Source organism: Procambarus clarkii, chromosome 24 (assembly GCF_040958095.1).
Source record: "Procambarus clarkii isolate CNS0578487 chromosome 24, FALCON_Pclarkii_2.0, whole genome shotgun sequence".
NCBI classification, from domain to species: Eukaryota; Metazoa; Arthropoda; class Malacostraca; order Decapoda; family Cambaridae; genus Procambarus; species Procambarus clarkii.
In genome coordinates this window covers 47602290-47612120 of record NC_091173.1, presented here as the reverse complement: position 1 = coordinate 47612120, position 9831 = coordinate 47602290, and positions in this window count along the sequence as shown.

Here is a 9831-nt window from a genome sequence, read left to right as displayed (position 1 = left end):
CTTCGGCCAATCATTAGCCAGATACCCACACCCACGTACAGACTGGCGAAGCGACTCAACGGCCTGCTGACTCCTTATGTTCCTTGCGCCTTCAGCCTGAAGTCTCCAAAGGAATTTGTTGACTTACTGCGGGGCACACGGGCCACAGGGATAAGAGCCTCGTTGGACGTAGAATCGCTGTTTACCAACGTACCTGTGGACGAGACAATCGGAATGATAGCCGACAGAGTGTATCGTGATCCAGCCTGTACTCCTCTTGACATACCAGAAAATATTCTGAGGAAACTACTCCAAGCTTGTACTAAAGAGGCACCCTTCTTGAGCCCGGATGGGCACATGTATAAGCAAGTAGATGGGGTCGCCATGGGTTCTCCCCTAGGTGTCCTGTTTGCAAACTTCTACATGGGTACCATCGAGCAAAAAGTCTTAGTCGACATGAACTTGAAACCGGCCATATACTGCAGGTATGTTGACGACATTTTTACACAGGTACCTGATGTCAGACATCTGCAGGAGCTGAAGGAGGCATTTGAGCAGAGTTCCGTGCTGCGTTTCACTTACGAGATGGAAAAGGATGGGAAGCTGCCCTTTCTAGATGTAACAGTCATGGAAAAGGGCGGAGGTTTCCACACTGCAGTCTACACTAAGGAAACAAACATAGGAATGTGCCTAAATGCCAACAGCGACTGCCCAGACAGGTACAAGAGGAGTGTTGTTAACGCATATGTCGACCGTGCTCTCAGCCACAGCTCAGAATGGAAGCAAGTCGACGAAGAACTCTGTAGGGTAAGGCAGGTCCTAGTCAACAACGGCTTCTCCAATGGTTTCGTCGAAGACATCATAAGAAGGAAAGTGAAAAGCCATGCAACCTCTGAAGAGACAACTAACACAACACCTATACCCCCTATTAGACTATTTTACAGGAACTTCTTTTCCACAGCTCATAAAACGGAGGAAAGGGTCCTGAAAGATATTGTTAATAGAAACGTTATCCCTACAGACAAAAATCAGAGGATACAACTGACGATTTACTATAAAACCAGAAAAACGGCCAGCCTACTCATGAGAAACTCTCCAGACACAAAACAGAACGCTTTAAAAGAGACTAACGTCGTCTATGCCTTCAAATGCCCACTTGGGGACTGTAAGCTCCAAAAAACCCAGTATATAGGCAAGACAACAACATCTCTTTCTAGGTGTTTAACGATGCATAAGCAACAGGGCTCCATGAAGGAACATATAATCTCTTCCCACAACCAAACCATCGCCAGAGAAATCCTAGTAAACAACACAGAAATCATCGATAGATACAACGATAGCAGGCGGCTTGACGTTTGCGAGGCGCTACACATCAAGAAGTCAACACCAGCAATCAACAGCCAATTATTGCACAACTATATTCTACCCACCTCAAGACTCCGCTCCAATATAGAAGCATCAAGAAATATGGACCAATAGGCTTTCTACAAACACTTCTATTCAATATCCATTGTTTCGTGTTCTGTCTTGTGTTGATGAAATTAATACCTATTAATACTCTTGTTCTGTCTTGTGTTGATGAAATTAATACCCTATTAATACCACATTTTGTTCTGTCTTGTGTTAATGCCACATCACCCCTTCCACCTCACTCAAATGTAGATATAAAATCGGAGATACGTAAGTTCTATTCAGTTGTGTATTTGTGAACTAAAGTCTTTGAAAATGTAATAAGTTTTACGAAACGCGCCCGTGTCGCGTCAGACTAGAAATAAAAATGAATTTTGGAGAATTGAATTTTGATTTACCTCCAACAGTGAAGCGTAATGTACGAAAGATTGAGAAAATTCGTGTTAGAATTATTAATCTTACTTTTTCGGTCATATTTAATAATATATATATATATATATATATATATATATATATATATATATATATATATATATATATATATATATATATATATATATATATATATATATATATATATATATATATATATATATATATATATATATATATATATATATGTTGTACCTAGTAGCCAGAACGCACTTCTCAGCCTACTATGCAAGGCCCGATTTGCCTAATAAGCCAAGTTTTCCTGAATTAATATATTTTCTCAAATTTCTTTCTGATGAAATGATAAAGCTACCCATTTCCTTATGTATGAGGTCAATTTTTGTTTACTGGAGTTAAAATTAACGTAGATATATGACCGAACCTAACCAACCCTACCTAACCTAACCTAACCTATCTTTATAGGTTAGGGAGCCAAAAAAGTTAGGTTAGGTTAGGTTAGGTTAGGTAGTCGAAAAACAATTAATTCATGAAAACTTGGCTTATTAGGCAAATCGGGCCTTGGATAGTAGGCTGAGATTTGCGTTCTTCCTACTAGGTACGACACATATATATATATATATATATATATATATATATATATATATATATATATATATATATATATATATATATATATATATATATATATATATATATATATATATATATATATATATATATTAGTATATTTTGGTAGCAGTCTTTCCTGTAGACACATATTATTAAATATGACCGAAAAAGTAAGATTAATAATTCTAACACGAATTTTCTCGATCTTTCGTACATTTCTTTTCACTGTTGGTGGTAATTCAAAAATCAATTCTCCAAAATTCATTTTTATTTCTAGTCTGACGCGACACTTGAGCGCGTTTCGTAAAACTTATTACATTTTTACAAAACTTATTACATCTCACTCGGTCTGGACCGAGTGAGATGGCCCGGAAAGTGGAGTTGGAAATCCTGTTGGACGACATATTCGACCTCGAGACACAAAAGAAGGTCACTACCAAAGATACCTTACAAGCAGAACTTATTGCGGAAGGAGGAAAGAATCGAGGCAATTAGAGAAGCACCATACTGTCCCCCGAGCTCGAAGTGGCAGCTAAAAGCCTTCGTGAGAACAAGGAGATAGTTGTCAGGAGAGGCGACAAGTCGCCAATATACGTCATTCTTAAAAAAGACTAATATCTGGCAAAAATGAACCACATACTCTCTGACCAAACTAAATTCCAAAGGGTAACGAAGGACACTACAGCCGAATTGAAAGCAAAGGTCAACAAACTGATCGAAACTGTGAACGCCAAGAAATCCGGACTCCACTTGCCAAAGATTATTGGGGAATATAAACCTGGATATGCGTATGGAAATGTCAAGACACACAAGCCTGGAAACCCACTTAGGCCAATCATTAGCCAGATACCCACACCCACGTACAGACTGGCGAAGCGACTCAATGGCTTGCTGACTCCTTATGTCCCTTGAGCCTTCAGCCTGAAGTCTCCAAAGGAATTTGTTGACTTACTGCGGGGCACACGGGGCACAGGGATAAGAGCCTCGTTGGACGTAGAATCACTGTTCACCAACGTACCTGTGGACGAGACAATCGGGATGATAGCGGACAGAGTGTATCGTGATCCAGCCTGTACTCCTCTTGACATACCAGAAAATACTCTAAGGAAACTACTCCAAGCTTGTACTAAAGAGGCACCCTTCTTGAGCCTGGATGGGCACATGTATAAGCAAGTAGATGGGGTCGCCATGAGTTCTCCCCTAGGTGTCCTGTTTGCAAACTTCTACATGGGTACCATCGAGCAAAAAGTCTTAGTCGACATGAACTTGAAACCGGCCATATACTGCAGGTATGTTGACGACATTTTTACACAGGTACCTGATGTCAGACATCTGCAGGAGCTGAAGGAGGCGTTTGAGCAGAGTTCCGTGCTGCGTTTCACTTACGAGATGGAAAAGGATGGGAAGCTGCCCTTTCTAGATGTAACAGTCATGGAAAAGAGCGGAGGTTCCCACACTGCAGTCTACACTAAGGAAACGAACATAGGAATGTGCCTAAATGCCAACAGCGACTGCCCAGACAGGTACAAGAGGAGTGTTGATAACGCATATGTCGACCGTGCTATCAGCCACAGCTCAGAATGGAAGCAAGTCGACGAAGAACTCTGTAGGGTAAGGCAGGTCCTAGTCAACAACGGCTTCTCCAATGGTTTCGTCGAAGACATCATAAGAAGGAAAGTGAAACGCCATGCAACCTCTGAAGAGACAACTAACACAACACCTATACCCCCTATTAGACTATTTTACAGGAACTTCTTTTCCACAGCTCTTAAAACGGAGGAAAGGGTCCTGAAAGATATTGTTATTAGAAACATTATCCCGACAGACAAAAATCAGAGGATACAACTGATGATTTACTATAAAACACAGAAAAACGGCCAGCCTACTCATGAGAAACTCTCCAGACACAAAGCAGAACGCTTTAAAAGAGACCAACGTCGTCTATGCCTTCAAATGCCCTCTTGGGGACTGTAAGCTCCAAAAAACCCAGTATATAGGCAAGACAACAACATCTCTTTCTAGGCGTTTAACGATGCATAAGCAACAGGGCTCCATTAAGGAACATATAATCTCTTCCCACAACCAAACCATCGCCAGAGAAATCCTAGTAAACAACACAGAAATCATCGATAGACACAGCGATAGCAGGCGGCTTGACGTTTGCGAGGCACTACACATTAAAAAGTCAACACCAGCAATCAACAGCCAATTAATGCACAACTATATTCTACCCACCTCAAGACTCCGCTCCAATATAGAAGCATCAAGAAATATGGACCAATAGGCTTTCTACAATCACTTCCATTCAATACCCATTGTTTCGTGTTCTGTCTTGTGTTGATGAAATTAATACCCTATTAATGCCACCTCACCCCATCCACCTCACTCAAATGCAGATATAAACAAATCGGAGATGTGTAAGTTCTATTCAGTTGTGTATGTGTTAACTAAAGTCTTTGAAAATGTAATAAGTTTTACGAAACGTGCTCAAGTGTCGCGTCAGACTAGAATTAAAAATGAATTTTAGAGAATTGATTTTTGAATTACCACCAACAGTGAAAAGAAATGTACGAAAGATAGAGAAAATTCGTGTTAGAATTATTAATCTTACTTTTTCGGTCATATTTAATAATATATGTCTACAGGAAAGACTGCTACCAAAATATACTAATATATATATATATATATATATATATATATATATATATATATATATATATGTATATATATATATATATATATATATATATATATATATATATATATATATATATATATATATATATATATATATATATATATATATTATTTAATTTAACATAAAAAAGACTATATATACAAATTAAAACAGATAAATATGTACTCATGCGGCAAGTTTAGAAACGACATGAAAGAGTCCATAAATCCCCTTATTGAAACTTTCAAACCTTAACATGCGACCCAGACAGAAGGCCAGACATTGTAACGACTAATACATTAGTCGTGAATATTGATGAAAGTATAACCCTTACTGGACAAGTCAAAGAAGTCTTTTCTAAATGGACTTGAACATATGAGTGGACCTTGGACCTAGACACGCATGAATGTCCAGCACAATTCTCTTCACACAACTGATCGATTATGCAGTGTTGGGCGCTAAATGGAGACAGGCCTGCAAATGGAGTAAGACCTGAACTTAATCCATCAAACCAAATTACCTTTATTCAGTCTCTCCATCACAGAAGAGATGTTGCTTGTCTATATATATTTTTAAGAAAGTTTGCATAACACTCATTGCTACATTTATCTGTTTTACAATTTCCTGCCTCACATAAAACATACCGAAACAAAAGGTGCACCATTGGGAAAGGAGATAAACGTTCCTTCCCCCCCCCCCCCTTTACCTTTGTCCGAACAAAGTAATTTCGACGCTCGTTTCATCCAAAATACATTAAAATGTACAACTCATTTTGGCAAGAAAATGGCAACGGAAACATAATCCCTGTAACAATATTAATCATCAAGTATATAAATGGCTAAAAGCCAAATTCGTATCCAACTAATTCGAAACACTCCCTGGCTTCTAATGGGAATTATATTTAAATTCAACTCTTGCTTTCAAGAACCATGTAACAAGTGAAGCATTCAAATAATTATAGTAGTAATAATGATAATAATTATAATTCACCTCGTACGTCCAAGCAGTCGACTTAGCATAAATTAACATACAATATAATATGCAGATAAACACGTTGATCATAATTAATATAAGTCTTTTTCTGAAGAACCTCATATGAGCGTCTCTTAATATCGCAATATTACACAGAGAGAGTGTAACAGCAATAACCACTAGGTAAAGAACGCTGATGATTACATTCTCACGACCTCTCAGCCAATCAAAACCGGTTCACCCAATACTTTCATTAGAGCGTCCGGGTACAAAGTCGGTCTCACCACCAGGATATTGTATGTAATTTGGTCTTATTGTTCGGTGCTCATTTTCCGTGTGATCTTCAATATCTGGTATTTTCATTACGCGCAGAAATTTCAGCTTCACGGGATAGTTTAATTATGAAATGTAGAGTGTTGGGAGTCGTGGGCGGCGTTGCCTGGAGCTGTGTGAAGGTGGTGGTAATCAGGAGGCTGGGAAGGTTCAGTACAAAGCTGTCTTAGGATTTTAATTTGTAATCGTGACAATTAGAACGTGTGTCTGTCTTCCATCTGGAGTTCAGAAAAGGGGGAAGAAAATTAATGTTTAATTTTGGTGTTCGTGACTTAACTTTACTTAAAATTTGAATTAATGGGTAAGATCGGTGATTCTATTTTATATTACTAATGTAATTCTTTACTTAGAAAATAAACTTAACTCTCCAAATTTCATTTTACAATTTTATGTGACCTGACGTTAAGTGATGAGTCACGTTGAGTCCGTTAACATCCTCAGAGGAAGCGGAAACTTGACGCCAGTTGATGAGCAAACCACAACTCAAGATGGAGAAGCGTCGACGTTTCGGTCAGTCCTGGACCATTATCATGTCGTGTGAAAGAGTTCACACAACATGATACAAGCTCACACACACACATGGGAGAGATGCCGAGCTTACTTGAACGCTGAAGCTTCGGTGAATAATGTGAGTATCCAGTGGACCATTTTTGGCCAGCAGAAGTGGCACTTTGGGTTGAACCAAACGTCGAGTTAAGAGGACTAAATGAATGTGCTTTTTTTCTGAGTTGTGGTTTGGTCATCATTTATTCATCCACGTTATTGTGACACTTCGTCTGCATATGGATACAAGTTTGCTGGAGCAACAAGATATATAGTCAAGAACAATGTTCCATGTTACCTAGTAGATGATGGCTGGGGCAGTAGGTAGGGTGTGAGCTGGATATTTTGCTGTGGTCTTGAGGATGGTAGAATGTACTTGTGTGTGAGCAGGCTGTTAGTAGTTGACTTAGATTGTTTGAGAGGTAGTGCTTAGCTGAACTTTTACTGTCTTCGTATCGATCAATTATTACGGTGTGTTAATTTATCATAATATTTCTAGTGGTAATGTGGTAGTGTTTAGAATTTATGTGTTCGTTGGTGATTCCTTATTATTTGTGCATTGTCAGGAGCCTTGAAAAAGATATTGTTGTCTTACCCATATATTGAGATCGTTGTGGCTAACAGTCTCGAATCTAAATTCGAAACTCTGGGACCCTAAGCATGAAAATCAATATAATGTTGAATAGAAGACAACAAAGATACTCTCATCCATATATTGAAATGTTAATAGAAAATGAGAAATGCACGAAAGGGCATAAAAGAAGGGGACATAAAATAGTATATTAGAAGTGTTATCTCAATACATAATACAAAATTGATATTAACTGGACAAGTTTAGATTAAAAAAATAACTGGTTAATAATTGGTTTGGGAATATGGTTGTGGAGTTATGGGACATTTTCAAGGACAGCGTAATTGAATTTTTTTCCCAGCAACAGCCAGGTATACATGTGGGTGGGATTGCACCTGTATCCTTAAATAATGATGTTCATGTATTCTTTAATACATGATGACTCTTTCCCTCTCATTTTCTCTCTCTCTCTCTCTCTCTCTCTCTCTCTCTCTCTCTCTCTCTCTCTCTCTCTCTCTCTCTCTCTCTCTCTCTCTCTCTCTCTCTCTCTCTCTCTCTCTCTCTCTCTCTCTCTCTCTCTCTCTCTCTCTCTCTCTCTCTCTCTCTCTCTCTCACTATCTCTCTCTCTCCGCACCTCGAGCCCCGATCAAGGATATGAGACGCAAAGTGTTCAAGTTGGAAGATAAATGTTCACAAATTTCCAGTCTCTGAATATTTACGTTTGCAGTTATTGTGAATTATCTAAATAACTGTAAAAGTAAATATCTGTAATAATAATTGTTATTATAACTAACATCCTGGCAGACATATTGGCAATCTTCTTTCACAACATCTTCACGATAACTTTCCTGTTTGGTTACGTTGATTTGCAGTTATTGAGGTTATTTGTTATGATATATTGCTTTTCTGAATTTTTTTCTTTTTCCGAACTATTTTCCATGAAACTTTGTTATAATTATCTTAATGACATAGTGGTTTTTATTTTTTTTATTATTGACATTGTTGGTGATGATTGCTGCAGAGCAATGAGTGGCATTTCGCTTCTAGCCTCCCCCTTCCCCACTTCCCCTATCCACATCCCCTTCCATAAGTCCCTTATCCTCATCCCCCTTAGCACCACCCACTGCCGTCACACCTATCCCTACCATCATCTTCTAACTCCACCTCCCCACTTCCTCTCCCCAATTCCTCCTCCCATGCCCACCCTTCCCCTCCTCAACTTCATCTCCCTACCTCCCCCCTCCTCAACTTCATCTCCCTACCTCCCCCCTCCTCAACTTCATCTCCCTACCTCCCCCCTCCTCAACTTCATCTCCCTACCTCCCCCCTCCTCAACTTCATCTCCCTACCTCCCCCCTCCTCAACTTCATCTCCCTACCTCCCCCTTCCTCAACTTCATCTCCCTACCTCCCCCCTCCTCAACTTCATCTCCCTACCTCCCCCCTCCTCAACTTCATCTCCCTACCTCCCCTCTCCTCAACTTCATCTCCCTACCTCCCCCTCCTCAACTTCATCTCCCCACCTCCCCCCTTCCCATCTCTTCCTCCTCACCTCCATCTCTTCGTGTCCCTCCTCATTCCCAACTCTCCCTTCACACCTCACACTCTCACACTCCCCCTTCTCAACACACACTCCTCCACCTTCACTCTTGTATTGTCATACACTCACCTTCACTGGCACTCACACACCCTCCCTCACGTGCACTCCGCCTCACTACAACACTCTCGCCATTCTTCTTATCTCTCTGCGAGTGACAGTGAAATAATGAAGCCGGATGTAATATTCAGTCCTGCTCGTTTGGGTGACTTTAGTGCAGTCTGGTGTTCAATTCAATACGTTCTGAAGACAAAAGTTACAACCTGGGCTCTGCGAATGCCAAATGGTTCCTGGGTAGTCTTCTCTATTCTGACCATCCCTTCTTCCCCCCCCCCATTCCACAACCCCCCCACCCATTCACCCTTCCATCTACCGCGCGCCTCAATGGGTTTCCTTCCACCTTTCATGTGAAAGGCGATCGAATGAGGTCATTGAATCATGGTTTCGCTGCATTAGAACACGCCAAAGTGGGCCAATATCCATCATTTTCAACCCTGCCCCTCCAGAGTGGGCCAATATCTGTCTCTTGCCACACCCAAACGTGGGCCAACTATATGTTACTTGCAACATGAAAAGTGGGCCCCTATCTGTGCCTTGCAACACCCCAGAGCGGGCCACTTTCCGTGCCTTGCAACACCCCAGAGCGGGCCACTTTCCGTGCCTTGCAACACCCCAGAGCGGGCCACTTTCCGTGCTCTGTAACACCCCAGAGCGGGCCACTTTCCGTGCCTTGCAACACCCCAGAGCG